Here is a 16,708-nt window from a genome sequence, read left to right as displayed (position 1 = left end):
ACTTCTAGTCTCTTCCCCTAAATATTGCCATTTGATCAGAGCTAGGAACCATACCTTTTTTGTGTCAGCCCTGCCCCTATGGAACATTTTGCCCCTTGAGGTTCAGCAGGCCTCTACCCTCCTGGCCTTCTGTAAAGCTTTGAAAATCTTGCTTTTGCTTTAGGCATGGGCATAAGATTAAACAAGATTGACTTGAGACCAGGATTTTATTATTCTCAATGTTTTAATATGTTAAGTGTTACAGTTTTAATATGTGTTTATATGTTGTTTTAGCTTTTGATTGGATACCCTTCAGAATTGGTTAGAAAATGGGTGGTTGCCCCAAAAGTGCTTTTTCAAGAGGCAACTTTGGCCCAGCCATGACCTGGATGACTGAGAATCTTCATAGACAAAATGAGTGGTCATATAAATGTTTTTTAAACAAACAAACACCTGACAATGCTTCACATGTCCTTACCTTATTGTTTCCTGCATTTGGTGAATCATCAGAATGACCCTAAAAAATAAATGCACACTCTTTTAAGATTCCCCAGACTTGCCTTAGTAGCTTAAGGATTTTAGGACAAACCCTTCCAACTTTCAAGTTCCTTGAAATTTGTAGGGTTTATTTATTTATTTATTTATTCCATTTATCTTTGTTAAGGATAGGTAGTGGTTTATGTTTCTATTTTATAAAAGACGTATGGCTTATTATGACCATGTCAGGGGTGGACTCCTACACAAATTGGTATTGGTTCTCTCATGTATGTGCTTTACACGCGTTGCTTGCACAAACGCAGTTCATTGTAACTAGTTGTGCACATGTGTGAAGACCATTAAAAGCTAATAAGCAAGATGCCAGGAATGCCAATGGAGACCAGAGAACCAGTTTGGGGGGCATGGCCAGCCTGGGTCGCTGCTGATTCTGCGACCAGGTCAGATTATCACTACCGGTTCGGCCAAACCGGGCTAAACCGGGAGCAACCCACCTCTGGACCATGTTTCTATTGCTGCTACTATAAGTACTACTTGCCCATTATGAGTCTTCAATTATTATTCTATCTGCTCTTCTCTTGGCATCATCCTCAGAGAAGCTATCCGAACAATTATTGGCATTGTCACAGAGGAAAAGGTTGGTTGGAAATTCAAAGCAGGAGCACATTACAATATTTGAAGATAACACCAGGGGAATCATATGTGCTTGTTGACATAAAGATGAAATCTTTGTTTGCTTCCTCAGATTGGCTCTGCTTAGGCAGGAAGCCCAAACAAAGGATTAGCACTCTTATAAGAGATGAGAGTATAGCATACTAACCACCTTCCATTATGCCCATATTCTCATATCCCCTTGCAGTGGCAAGTGCATGCACCTTGATCATTATGTTCATTATGACAGTTCTCTGTTCTGTTGTCTTTTCTAATGAAAATCCCTGGAAAATGACTTCCCCATTGTTGGGAAAAGCTACCCTACTGCAGTAAGTTTAGGAGACAGGTTTTATAAGAAAGATTGCAGAATCACAACAAACTACAGATTAACTGGGGTTTTGCTACAATGAACATGACTTCAATTATAACTGCCACCTGCCGCACAGCTGTGTTTACAACCCAAGCTTCTTTCCTTTTTGTCTTTTTAATTCAGTGACAAAAGAGGGTGGCGATGACCTTGGCGCTGAAAAGCAACAACAATAAACACGTGGCAATGGATTTCAAACTTCCAGCATTCTCCAAGAGTGTTATATTCCACCCGCAAGTCTAACACTGGACCCCTAAGTTGGTGAAGACGTTTCTTTTCAGGAAAGAAATTAAGTATATTGAAAAAAAATGTAAGTAAAAGTTTGTACAATTTTGATTTACAGTAAGTGCAGGGGATTCTACTCCTACTTAACACTGAGTAGATTGTAACCCACCATTTGTCTTCAGTGCTGCATTTTCTGTTACATTTTATCCCCATGCTCCATTTTTATTAAACAAATAACAGTGCTGGAAGGGACCTTGGAGATCATATAGTTCAACCCCCTGCTCGAGCGGAAATGCCATTTCTGACAAGTGGCTGTCCAGAAATGTACTGGATTACATTTTTACAGTTACATTTCTGTAACGTCTTTTACTTTAAGGCAACTTTTAAGGCACAAGGTAGGTTGGCGATATGTTCAATGACATCTACATTCTGAAGAATTATTATAAACCTCAGACTGAGGTTTTTGTGGTAATTGCCATATGTCTTCATCTATCACAACCTATTTGTCAGACAGGCAGATGCTTCCTAATAAAATCTTAAAATACTTAACTAAAAATATTAATGAGCTGAAACGAAAAAGATGCTTGATTGATAGTGGCATCAGCTCCATCCAACACATGGTAATCCAGAACATTTTTTGGGGGGGGAAAATGCACGCCATTCAATTTTTTATATTGTTTTTTTTTTTTCAGAAAACAAATTTCTAAAGTATATAAAATGTCTAAGGAACTTTAAAAAAAATAGGCCAGGATGTGGGATTGAGACAATATTGATTGTGCTGTTGGATGACCACTGCAGGAGCAAGATGGAGATAGTGCTTAAGGTATTTTTCTGAACTGGCTTTGAGAGTTGGGGATGAGTGACATTGTGTTGTGCTGGTTTTCCTTCCTGATTGGTTCAAATCAGGATTGATAGGATGAAAGAGGTCCAATCAACTTTGTAGGGTGCTGCAGGGCCCAGTTTATTCTCTCTCTTATTTAACTCTATATGAGGCATCTCAGTGAGGGGGTCTGACAGTTTGGGATGAGGTATTATCAGTATAATACTTTATATCTCCATCCTGCCTGCTTGAAAGATGTTGTGGATGTCCTATCTCAGTGACTGGAAGTCGAAGAGGCTTCAGCTTAACCCAAGCAAGATAGTGTAGTTTTGGGTGCTTGGGCTTCCCAATAATAAGTTTTTCCAACTTTGGTGCTGGATATGGGTAGCACTTCTACAGATAGACCCAGACTAGAATCTGAGGATCTTCTTGGACCCATAGCATTTGCTGGAAGAGCAGCCATAGTTAAGAGGACTTTTGCATACTTCAGGTTGTACACCAATTTTGATCATTCCTAGAGCAGGAGGCTTCAGCTGGTGTGAAATGGAGTTGAACTGGTTTTAAAATGTCCATTATTCAGCACATGTAACACCTCTGCTTCATGGACTGCATAGGCTGCCAGTGGATATTCAGGTACAATTTAAGGTGCTGTTTTTCACCTTTAAAACCTTTACGGCTTGGAACCAGGTTACCTGAGAGACTGCCATCCCGCAGTTGTTTCTTCTTGCCCAATCCTATCTGGTTGATGGGCATGCTCTAGATCTTGTCAGCCAAGTAGTATCATAATATCAATATCATAATATTAGGGTCCAGGAGATGATCCTTTTCTGCTGTAGCACCAGGGGTGGGTTCCTGCCAGTTCTAACCTCTCCTATAGAAGAGGTTCCACAAATCTAGTGTTGTTTAGAACCAGTTCCAGCTCCCTTCCCCCGCCCATCTGCACATCATCAAAATGAAGAGCGAGAGGAGGAATTCTGGGAGTTGAAGTCCACAAGTCTTAAAGCTGTCAAGTTTGAACACCCCTGGGTTTTTTTTCTAAAGGGTTAGGGGTGCAAGGATCTTGTAACTTGACAGCTTTAAGACTTGTGTGCTTCAGTTCCAGAATTCCTGAGCCAACATGACTGGAGAAAGAATTCTGGGAGCTGAAGTCCACAAGTCTTAAAGCTGTCAAGTTTGAACACCCCCTGGGTTTTTTTTCTAAAGGTTTAGTGGTGCAAGGATTTTGTAACTTGACAGCTTTAAGACTTGCATGCTTCAAATGCACGAGTTTCTGAGCCAACATTTTGGTTGCTAAGCAAGAGCGTTGTTAAGTGAGTTTCACCACATTTTACAAGTTGGCCACGGCCATCCAGTCACATGACTGCCAAGCCACTCCCACTCAGTCACATGGCTGGCAAGCCATTCCCACCTGATCACATGGCTGGCAAGCCACTCCCACAAAGCAGGCCACACCTACAGAAGAGGTTCTGAAAAAATTTGAAACCCACCACTGTGTAACACCTGCTCTCTGGAATATCCTCCTCAGATTAGGATGCCCCTACCTATTGGCCTTTTGGAGAGTCTTGAAGCCCTCAGCTCCCTTTGTAGATGCATTGTGTTGTTGCATGCATGCATGAAAGGAATGGAACACATGTTACATCATTATGATGTTCTTTTTGTTCTTTTGACTGATGTGTTGGATTCTTCATATGTCTCTAATTCAAAACCCACAGTTTAAGACATAAGTATTAAATGGGAAAGATGAATTGTTGAAAATACTTTTTCTTGTAGTGAACCCTTTAAAAACTACTTTAAAATCCTTGTCAGTAACGAAGACATTTGGAAATATGTTCTGTTTATATAAACAAATCCCACTTTATTTTACTGTTTGCCTTTCAATGTATTCCTAAGGCAATTTTTACTTTCCATTCATTATGGTTATCACTAAATCCAAAAGTGACAAATGTGTCCAAGTTAAATATCCAAGTTTGAAATCCTAAATTCTTTACAATTTGTTGTTCATAAGTTTAATTTTAAACACTGATTTGTCTTCAGATGAAAAATTAGCTGTAACTAAAAAAAGGAAGTAGTTGCTGCCAGTCTTACAGACACACATGAGAGCTGCACATATAGAATAATTGAATGATTTATAGCCTATTTTTACTAGTTTATAAATAACTCAAAGAGGCTAACACACACAATACTCACTCCTGTTTTACCCATAACATCAATCCGATGAGGGCAGTCGGGCTGAGAGAAAGTGACTGGCCCAAAGTCACCCATCTGGCTTTCATATCTAAGGAGGGATTACAGTTCACAGACTTCTGACTTCTAGCTTGATGTCTTCATAACTAGACCAAACTGGCTCTCTCCAAATTGGATTTAGAATTGTAGGGTCATTAGATGTACTTGAATATTTACATTGACCGTGTATGGGTAGTCTGATTTGGACTGGATGTGGAAGGGACCTGTTAAAAACCCTTCTCCCATCTTGGAATTTTTCACCTCTTGAAATTTTATAATGTTATTTTATAATTTTAAACATTTTAATCTTAAATTATTCCAATTTCAATGTTAATTGTATTGATTATATTACACATTGCCCTGAGCACCTCTCTGAGGAGATGGGCAGTGAAGAAATATGAAATATAAATACATAAATATATTTATAAATAAACAAACCCAATAACTTTGTTTTATAAAATAGGGTTTTATGGTACAGCTTAACAAGATATATAGATCAACCTGTCAAGCACCAGGGAAATCAGGAGATTCAGGATGTTTAGATGAGTGCAAGGATTCTTGTAGAGAGCTTAAGCTAGAGGTCAATAGTGGGAAATAAGAGAGGCATTCAAGGTGGGCTGGACTTAGCTCTCTTGTGGCCACACAGACTTGTAATTTATGACTGGATGTGTTTGACCCTCCCTTGGGCTCAGCCTAGTAATCTCCTACACAGTATTTGTGTTCAGTAGGACACTGTATCCAGTTTAGTGGATATAACATTAATACCTAAGTAAGGTAAAGACAATTGCCAGATGATCTTTTGGCAACCCAACTAAATTTGGAAGTGGACTACTAGTTTAGACGATTCAGTCATAGTCCCCATCTGATAATTATCATAGATGGTACTTCTGAGATATTCCAGAAAAAGTAGCATACTTAACCTGTTTATAGCCCCCTGCCATCTGTCACAATATCTACTTAGTTTGTCTATCAAACATAAAACTTTCCTTTTGACATATTTCAGCTCTACCATTATAGAATAATTTTGATGATCTGCATTCAATGAATATTAATGAAGTAAATTATCTCCAAATCCTTCCAACTGTGATAAAACTACAGGAATCAACAGGCCTCATTAGACTCCCATGGAGCAGAAATGTTAAAGTGGCTTTTCTTTTAATTTTAATTAAGATTAATTGGATAGTCTTTTGATTTTATAAAGTTAAAAAAACCTTAAAACTCACATTCTTTGAAGTTAGAAGTAAGGTGAGTCTTCTGAAGTTTTTTTTTTTTTTAAACTCAGACTGAACAATGAAAATGAATTATATCTAAGCAATGGCTGTGGTGGACAAACTACATCACACTTTCTCATCTATCTCTGCTATTCTTGGACAGCCTCCTTATTTTCCGCAAGATGATTTCTCCCAGAAGCATCTTGCATCTGATACTATATGTTAGATGTATGTACCAGTGACGTGCGATGAGGTTTATGGCTGGTGAGGCAAGTGGGCGAAAGCTGTCCTGTCGCCCTGGTGCTATGTCCGGCATAGCGCCGGGGCGGCAGGGCGGCTTTTGCCCGCTTTCAAGAGGCAAAAACCGCCCTGCCACTAACTTTACTCCAGTCATGTAATGCATTGATTGTGGTACAACATTCAATTGCTGTTATTTTTACAATGGGTTAATGTTAACAGAAGTATCATCAGCTAAATAAGAAATGTGAGCTATATGTAGAAGAATCTATTCCAAAACACTTGAAGGAACTTCAACTGTTTGCTTAAACAAATTAACAAAAAATCATGTCTTCTTTGTGGGATATTGGAAAGATTCCTGACAGCAAGTTAATGTGTCTTAAAACTTTATGGCGACTTCCTTTTTTTCCATATATCAAGTAGTGAAATAATCTTTCATTTGCCTAAGGCTGAATAAGATGTATAAACATGTACTAAGGCAAAGGGGCTTCATTTTGTTATAAAGTATAAATCAAGGGACATATTGGTTTGGCTCAGTCAACTAATCTATGATTTGTTTTTGGCTTAACCTATTGTATGAACACAGCAATTGTGATCTATAAATCTATAGTTTAGAACTGATCATGATGTGTAAAGAAGATGTGTTACATTAGTATATTAAGCTAAGTAACTTCACATATTTTTTCCATTTTTTTATTCAAGGGATAAAATACAAACTCACAGAAAATAACCAAGAACAGAACAAAACTAAACAGGACAAAATTGTTTGGGGGAGGGGGCATGATTTTGTTCCTTGATTTGGCAGATATGCCATCTTAGCAAAACGTTTCAGAATCTAATCCTTAAACCTGCCGGTTGCCTGAAAAAATATTATCTGTTACTGAGATGGATTAGAACTAGTTAAACGCCAAGCCTGCCTTGAAAGGTAGGGAAACCAACTTTCTTAAGCATTTTGAAGCAAATATCATTTAAAGGTGTTACTTAACTCCAAGTGATCTTTTGCATATTGGGGAGGTAAGTAGGCTAAAAACAATTTAGGCTTTTGTTTCTTATCAATTCTGGAACAAGGCAATGGTTTAAAAAAGCACCTTTGGGATAGAATGATAGAGTTTGAACAGACCTCAGAGGTCTTCTAGTCCAACTTCCCACTTGAGCAGGAGACCGTAAATCATTTCAGACAAATGGTTATCTAGTCTCTTTTTGAAAGCCTTCAGTGGTGGCACACTCACAACTTCTGAAGGCAAACTATTCCATTAGTTAATTACTCTCACCATTAGGAAATTTCTCTTATTTCTAGGTTGCTTCTTCCTTGGTTAATGTGCAATCATTGTTTTGCTTCTTGGTGCTTTGAAAAATAATTTGATCCCCTTCATCTTTGTGGGATCCCCTCAAATATTGGAACACTGGTATCATGTCCTTCTTTACATTAAACTAAACATACATATTTTCTAAAATGTAAAAGTAAAATGTAAATATTTGCTTTCCTTATTCTAGCTGGTTTGTAGATTTTAGAGTGGAGAATAATGGACATGAAAGAATCCATTCATTCTAACTTGTCCACTCTGCTAATATTGTGTAGTGCATTTCAGTAGGCAAGAACCAGACCAACTTAGTTACAACAGCTTTTATTGACTCAAAACTAAACTGAGGAACACCAGGCAAATGCCTGTAATTTATACTGTGGGCCAGTGGCGAAATTCATTTTTTTTACCTTCAGTTTTGTGGGCATGGCTTGGTGGGTGTGGCAGGGGTAGGATAATGCAAAACCTCCATTCCCACCCATTCCAGGGGAAAGATACTGCAAAATCCCCATTCCCACCCCACTCTGGGGCCAGCCAGGTGTAGTGTTTGCTGGTTCTTCAAACTACTCAAAATTTCCACTACCGGTTCTCCAGAACCTGTCAAAACCTGCTGAATTTCACCCCTGCTCTGGGTGCACTGGGTCTTAACCAATCACAATACTTGAAAAAGCCTGCCCAAATATGAATGTTTTAGGTTTCCCTCCAAAAGAGTTGGAGTTAACAGTTAGGGTCATCTAAAGGCTAGTTTCACTTTAGCAACTATAACTATATTTATTCAATACATAATAGTTAGCATCCATCTCAGTTGTGATTCCCCCTTCCCTTTCCTTTTACCCTACTGATTTTTCAGAAAGCTGTTAAAACAGGGCTTTTCTAAAAAGCCTTGCAAACTGATTTTTGACCAGGAGGACTTAGATGTTGTTGCCGTTTGAAGTCTCAGGGTGCTGTTACTTTGTTATTGTTTATTACTGTTATTTTAATCTGTTTTGGGAAGCCGCTTAGATCCTTGTTGGATGTAAGGCACCTAAACTGTAGCAAATAAAATTATGTCCTTTAACTTTCCTTGAAAATAATGATAAGAGTTTATTTTGTGAAGAGCAAAGTACTGGTAAATCAAGGAGAACATAAATCTCAGAAGGTATCTTTAAGGCTAGTATGGGGTGAACGCATAATCTTCAAAAGTACAGAACTGAATTTCCAGCCAGAGTTATACAGTGAATTAATGATGAGGGATTCCCTTTGAAACACTTCCAACAGCTGTCACAACTGAGCTTCGGGGTGTCATCTCCCTAAAATTCTTTTCCCCATGCTTCCTTTCCAAGTCCTTCACATAGTTATAACTTTTATATTCAATACTTGTGGGGCAGAATCTATTGAAATCTCTAAGGGAGATGGAGAACACTATGGAAAAATAAATTAAAATACATTGATTAATAATTTCAGTGGGAAAGATGATGAATATCCTTTGTATACCTATCTTTTCCCCCTTGGTACCAGGTAAAATCTAAATGTATTTTGATCAGGTATGCCCTGTAGCTTTTTTATTTTCAGCATGTCACTGAGTTTATGAATGTGCAAAAGAAGAAAAACGGTGGTTCTGAGAAATAAATCAACCTCACTGACTCTTATTATATTTCCCCCCCCAGCAAACCTCAAGATAAATTCCTCTGCATCCTATATTGTATATTTAGGATTTGCAGGAATCTCTCAAGGCATTATTAGAGGATGAGACAACTGGGTAAATTATAATGAGATTGTTTGGAACATGCTGGCAAATGAGACAGATGTGAGCCTAAAGGGCAAACACATGGTATACTGCATGTTTTTTTCCTCCCTGAAAAACACCTGCAGATGCATCCTTGCAAGAATACAAAATATTGAATCGGTACCTGCTAGTCCTTGGGGTTTAGCATCCCTGCAATCAAAATAAGCTATATAAATTCTATTAACTAATCATGTCCCCCAACTTCTAAATGTGGTTATGTTTTGACGCTTACGAGTAAAACTCTTCGGAGGTAAAAACAAGTCAAGTATAAGGCCATGGGTTTGTTTTTTCTTCTTTTTCCTCTCAGTCTCTCTTAGCTAATAAGAATCTGGCTGAAATTCTGCTTCTTAGGAGCAGCAACATTAAAGTGGTCATGTAATATGCACTAATTGGGATTGTCATAGATATGGTGAGCCCAAATGCTTTTCCAATTAAATTGAGAGTTGGCCAATAGCCACTGCCAACAGATGTCTCTCTGAATCACTTATAACCCAGAAGGAGTATCACCTTGAGGCAAGAACAGATTCCACCTCTCCACCTCATTTTTAGAGGTAAAATGGATGTAATTAGTTCCAAATGAGATTTTTTTAACCTATAGTGAATGAGATCTGCAACTGGAATGTTCTAAGTTGCAGAACAAGTTATATATTTCACAACCACTTAGAGATATAAATTGCTGTAGATGGAAGTGAGCCAACAGTATAGTGTCATTAAAATTTACTTAGAATGAAGCCCTGTTGAACCCAATAGGAGTTACCCTCAGAGACGTCTGTGTGGTTCAACCTTCTTTTCTAATTCCCTCAAGCAATGAGCCACAATTCATTAAGTCTTCACCATATCTCTAACAGATTTTTATCTAATCTTGTCAAAGGTTCCAGTAATGGGAAATTATCTTGTCTTCATGACTTTTTGCAATGGTCTAAATATACCTCAGAGATATGAAGATGCATTTTCTTGGACAGATTTCTTCTGCCAAAAATAAAACCATCGTTACACAAAATCATCTCATGAAGGAATCAAGGCTGCTATGTCAGTAACTTGTTTGTTTTACAAGAAGGTATTTATAAATATAGTTTCATTATTTCTTTTAGGCATTTGATGTACCTTCTTATTTATGCAGTTAAGACTATGAGGTGGATAAATAATAATATATATATATATATATATATATATATATATATATATATATATATATATATATATATATATATATATATATATATATTATCTACACACACACACACACACACACACACACACACACACACACACACACACACACACACACACACACACACACACATATATATATATATATATATATATATATATATATATATATATATATATATAGTGTCACAACCCCTGGTAAGCCCCAATTATGGGAGGAAGCTAACTGCTTCCATCATCTGTCAATCGGCTCGTCACAAGAGTCCATCACGACAGAAACCCAATATTTTTACTGTTACCTTTGTTATATTTGTGTTTTATTTGTGCTGATAAATAAATAAAGGAAGACTAGTATAGATCTATTTCAAGCTATTTAGCTCTCATCAGCTAGCCATATCCTTACTGGGATTCGTAAGCACAGGTTCGAATCCCAGTAAGGATATGACTAGCTGATGAGAGCTAAATAGCTTGAAATAGATCTATACTAGTCTTCCTTTATTTATTTATCAGCACAAATAACACACACACACACACACACACACACACACACAGATATATATATATATAAAGATTATCCAAAAACAAATTGGAATTTATTTCACATCTTTTATCTTAAATTAGAAAGCTAGCCAAAGAATGTTCTTATTTTATCATTGTACTTAATACTAAAAAAAATCCCTTAGAATATATCATCTTTTAATGAAAAGGGATGTGAAATCAATTGAATCCATTTTTACATGTGTGATTTACAACTATATCATCTTTGCACTTTCCCAACCTAAAGTAAAATACAATTCACATGAGTGTTAAAATCCAGTGGTTTTCCCCCACCAAATGTGGTACTATACTTGCATCTTCAAAAAAGGCCTACAAAAATGTGTATAGTAGTAAAAAGTGGGCCCACTGTTGGGAAAAAGGATGCCTTAAACTTTAGATGGGGAAATTTCTTTATATATTAAAAGTACACCCAAAACATTAGGAAAATGTTTATGGGAATTTTTTGAAAATATAAAACTGAGCAACTTGTCTTTTCATCCTGTTTGCTGCAGTCCAATGATGCCCCACTGACAGTTGGTGGAGAACATGTTCTCCCAGAATCAATTGCTTGCCTGATGCTGAAGTAGCCTTAAATTAACTTTAGGTGTTCCTAAAGTATGGAAGTAGTATTTTTCCTTTTATTCCAACGAAATACTTTCCATGTGAACAATCTAAAGTGCTTGAAGAATGAGCCTTGGTTGATGCCATCGGAGTCAATGATTAACATAAGTTCTTTTGACTTAATGCACAGGTGTCATGTTTTTGTCATGTGACATTTCATGATTGTTTTCCCATTTGTGGACCTGGGGTGGGAGTGGACTGCATGTTACCCATCTGGCCCACAGGCCATCCGTTTGACACCCCTGACCTAATATGTCTGCTGTGGGATGACTTCTCCTTTCCTTCACTAAATTCTTCACCCGCTCAGTCATTTAGAGAGAGAGCTGTGAGAGACACCCAACCTCTCACTTGCACAAATTAGTTTTCTTTTTGTTTTTGTGGCAGGAAGGTTGAAGAGGCTGGAAATAGGAATAGAGTTGGAAGGGACCTTGTAGGTCATCTAGTCCAACCCCCTGGAAGACCAAGTATAAGGCTTCAATGGGATTTGTCTTATCATGGATGAATAGAAATATTTGCCAGTTAAAATTGCATTGCATGATGTCATGTTGGCCACATAACTGCGGAAATGTCTTTGAACAGCACCGGCTCAATGGTCTTCAATTGGAGATGAGCACTGCCCCTTATAGTTGACAACAACTAACGGAATAAAATCCACAGGGACTCCTTTACTTTTTTTACATATAATATTTGCATGACAACTCTCATCCCACATGACATTATAGTTTGCCCTGATGATGTTACCTAGTTTGGGTAATGAAACATCTGCAAGAAAACAACCAAGCTCAGAGAGCACCAAGAACCCCTCATGTCAACCCTGAGCTACAAATATTTTCTTCTATTGGTACAGCTTGCCCTATCAAGCAGTACATTAACCTTCATTTGTTGCACCGAACAACAACATCATTCACACAGATGGGGTAAATCCTTGATATTTGTGTTTATAAGTATAAAGCAATTCCACCAGCTCATTCATTCACATAATTTTCATTCGGCTTTAAAGAACATTAATCTTAGATGCTTCTCAGATTAGCAGATTAACAGAATTGGAAAGGACTTTATAGGTCATCTAGTCCAACCCTCTGCTCAAGCAGGAGACTGAACACCATTTCTGACAAATGGCAGTCCAATCTCTTCTCGAAAGTCTCAAGTGATAAAGTTCCCACAACTTCTGAAGGCAAGCTGTTCCATTGGTTGATTATTCTCGCTATCAGAAATCTCCTTCAATTGCTTCTCTCTCTCCCCACAGATTTAGGTTTCTCTACCTGGGTCTGTCTGTCTGTCTGTCTGTCTGTCCCTCCCTCCCTCCCTCCCTCTCCCTTCCATCACCATCCCAATGCACATGCAGTTCAGTGGTGGGATTCAAAAAAATTTTACTTGGTGGGAGTGGCAGGGAAAGGATACTGCAAAATCCCCATTTCTTGCCGATCAGCTGGGACTTGAGAGACAGAGAATAGATGGGAGCGGGGCCAGTCAGAGATGGTATTTATTGGTTCTCCAACTACTTAAAATTTCCACTACTGGTTCTCCTGAACTGGTCAGAACCTGCTCAATACGACCTCTGATGCAGTTGTTGGAGCAACTGATTAATCTCTCCTATGACTACACTCCTATGAGCGTACAATAGTGTGTAATTCTATTTAGTTGTTTGATTCATTTGGTTCCTTGGAGAGCTGCATGGAAATGGGAAAGGCAAATGCATGCTTTTGTATTCACCTAATTATGGAAATATAAATCTTCCAAAAGATTCAGAAGTCAGTATTCATATACCCTTCCCTTCCTTTTTTCCTCATAATAACTCCACCCTTGCAAGAACAATAGTGGCCCACTCTCCCAGTAGTAAATATACTTTCTCACCACAAGTATGGTACTAATAGTACAAAGGAGAGGGAGGGAGGGAGGGGGGAGGGGGAGAGAGAGAGAGAGATAGAGAGAGACAGAGAGAACAGCAATCAGTCAATCACATTTCCTGAAACTATGTTGTGCTCTCTTGTGTGAGTGCAACATCAATGACCAGTCTTGTTGCTGAAGAGAAATTAAAGTGGACTGTGAGAAAAGCACTTTTTATATCAATGCTGTCTCTTCTGAAGAATTATAGAAAAACATATTTAAAATAATTATGATGAGACAGTCTCTAGTTGACAAAGTTACCTACCCCTACAAATCAGAATGATCTGTTCTTAGCACCTCCCCCCCTCCAATTTTAATAGCTTTCTGAATGAGTGTATGAGAAATTATCAAAATGACCTTGGAGAAGGCATCCAGAAGCATGTGGACAAAAAAAAGAAGCATTCATTAAACCCAGAAAGAGGAGGGGAATAATTAGAAACAGGCTGGCTCCCACCATCTCCCTACAGAAGAAGAGAAGAGGAGGAGAAGGGAAAGCAATGGCAAATCTGCAAAGGTAGCTAGGATTTCTTTTCCATATTATTCTTTTTTCTCCCTCCAGAGGTACTCACAGATCCTACCATTCTGCCTTTTCATAAGCAGACTAAAATTGCTTTGTTCCATCAGGCCTTTGGCCCAAGTGATTAGAAGTACCAATATGGTTTTTCACAGAAATTCTATTCTAATATTTGTGGTAATGTTTTTATTCTGTTGTTGTCCCAAGAGTCTGTCAGGAATGGGACCTGTTTAGAAATGTTGTAAAATAAACACAATAGTTATTGTTGGCTGAGAATGGAGTTCGAATGATCAGAATTGGCGTTAGACTGTATCATGCAACAAGTGAGTTACAAATTAGTATATCAAAGTCAAAGATGGTTTAGTCTAAGAATATGTAGTAGGTTATACATAAATGGCAAAAAAGAAAAAAAATCATACAAGGAAAAAAGTTAGCATATTTGGATATAGCATGATACGATTTTAATACAGGTTTAATAAAAAAGAATGGATCTTAAATCTTTACTGAAGATTTAAGTAGCCGAGAGGCAGCACAGAATGCCTTCATCCTATCCTATGATTTTATTGGAGTAGAAAAGGACAGGGAGAGAAGGAAGGTTTTCAAAATCCTGTTATTGTAGCCTATACAAATAATGTTTTAGTCAAATTTGTGAGGTGTTTCTTAACCTGACTCAACTCAAAGGACCAATAGTGAATCATTAAGTATAAATCAGATAGTTAAAAATACAGCAAGCAGATAAATGTATTTTCCTTTGTAGAATATTTACTAAAAATGAGAAAAAAATTGATAAGAGAAATTTTAAATACTGTTCAAATACTAGCAGAAAGGTAGTGAATTCCTTTTAAGGGGCACCTGTGTTGCTGAATTTTAAAAAAAGTGTACTGTAAAAGAGTGTGTTTTATCCAGTAGGTTATATGGGAATAAAAATGAAATAAATTTTACAATGAGTTGCATGTAGTAGTAAAAAATATTTAAATATGCATAGAATGAATAGGTAGTGAATGCATGTAACTCATATGGAAATGATAAAACACCTCTATGAAGGAAGAGTGAATAGATCAGAAGGAAACAAAAATTAAATTAGATTTAGTTTGTTATCTCATGTCTTGGCATAGTATTTCTTATTCTCTTTCTGCATTTTGTAAAACAATGGCTTATCTTGAAATAAAATAGCATTATGGGTATGCATGTTAGAATGATTTTTAATGAGCAAAGTACATCAGGTTGGTGCAACATAACCTCTTTTATTTCTACTTTGTTTATCCTCATTTCCTTCCAAATCTCTATTGATTTCCTTTATTAAATTATATGCTGTAGGAAATTAGATCTTTTATTTTTGTGATGCGAGATGTTATCATTTTAGAATGAAAAGCCATGCTGTATTTTGAAGACAAAGATCTGGAAATAGAATGCATTCCTATGAATTGAAGTTCAACACTCAGTCTTGAACTGTAGACATGCAACAGAGATAACAAAGCAAATACCATTTCTACTGAGGGAAACAAAGACAATATTTATTTGTTATGATCCTTAAAAAAACAATGAGGTGAAAAGTTTAAAGAGTAAATATGGTAAAAGCAAGTATGCTTCACAAATAATAGAAATTTATAAAATATATAGTGTTGGTATAAACTAGATTTAGCTACATTTCCTATTTTTGAAAAATTTCTTTTAGGGTTATTATTTTATATTTTTTAATACTCTAAAATGCTGCTTACTTTTTAAATAGAGTTATATGCAAGATATACATACATACATACATACATACATACATACATACATACATACATTGATAAATTAAATCTATAGATATCTAGAATATGATATATTGATGTATTTCTATTAATCTTCAATGTCATTAATGATAGTTTCTTTGATTTGCACGTGTGCACAAACACACATTCATGCAGTATTAGGCAGTTGTATTAACCTCTAAGCCACAAGCTCTCCTCCCTTATCAGCTGAGCCAGGGGAATGATTAGGTGTTTTTTTTCTTTTGTCAAAACACCTGGTGTGCCCAAATATTTGGGCTTAGAGGTTAATACAACTGCCTAATATGTAAAAATAGCCCAAGTATCAGCAAAAATGATACACACACACACACACACACACACGTATGTATGTATGTATGTATGTATATGTGTATGTGTATGTGTATGTGTATGTGTAGATGTAGATGTAGATGTAGATGTATATATATGCAAATCAAAGAAACTATCATTAATGACACTGGAGATTAATAGAAATACATGAATAGATATCATATCCTAGATTGAATTTATCTGTAGATTTAATTTATTTATCAATTATTTCTTTTTGTGGAATAGAAAAAAGCAAAGGCAATCTGCTGAATAGATGCTACCTCCAAACATCTTTTTTTGAGATAAAAAAAATGAAGCCCAGCCAGAGGACAGTGAACTCTCTGGAGTTGGCTTTCTTATCAGTCATTTAACCAGAGAAAATCCTGAGAACTAACAATGTCTGAAGGTAAGTCATTTCAAGGGGGCCTTGTAGATGGCTTTGATCAGAACCCATAAGAGTCCTCCACAAACAATAAAAGTGGAAACATTGCCAACACTCTGAAAGAAGTTTATTTAGAGGAGGTACTATAGGGAAAGGGAGCATGTTAAGGCAAGCTTATGCTGAGAACAGGATTGAGGCAGAGCAAAATGTGTTGCTACACTTATTTACACATTTGCTGTTCA

This window comes from Thamnophis sirtalis, unplaced genomic scaffold (assembly GCF_051295495.1).
Source record: "Thamnophis sirtalis isolate CommonGarterSnake01/CBP01778 unplaced genomic scaffold, rThaSir2_p1.2 scaffold_3, whole genome shotgun sequence".
Classification (NCBI taxonomy): Eukaryota; Metazoa; Chordata; class Lepidosauria; order Squamata; family Natricidae; genus Thamnophis; species Thamnophis sirtalis.
The sequence above is the reverse complement of the archived record's forward strand: the minus strand, read 5'-3'. Positions refer to the sequence as shown.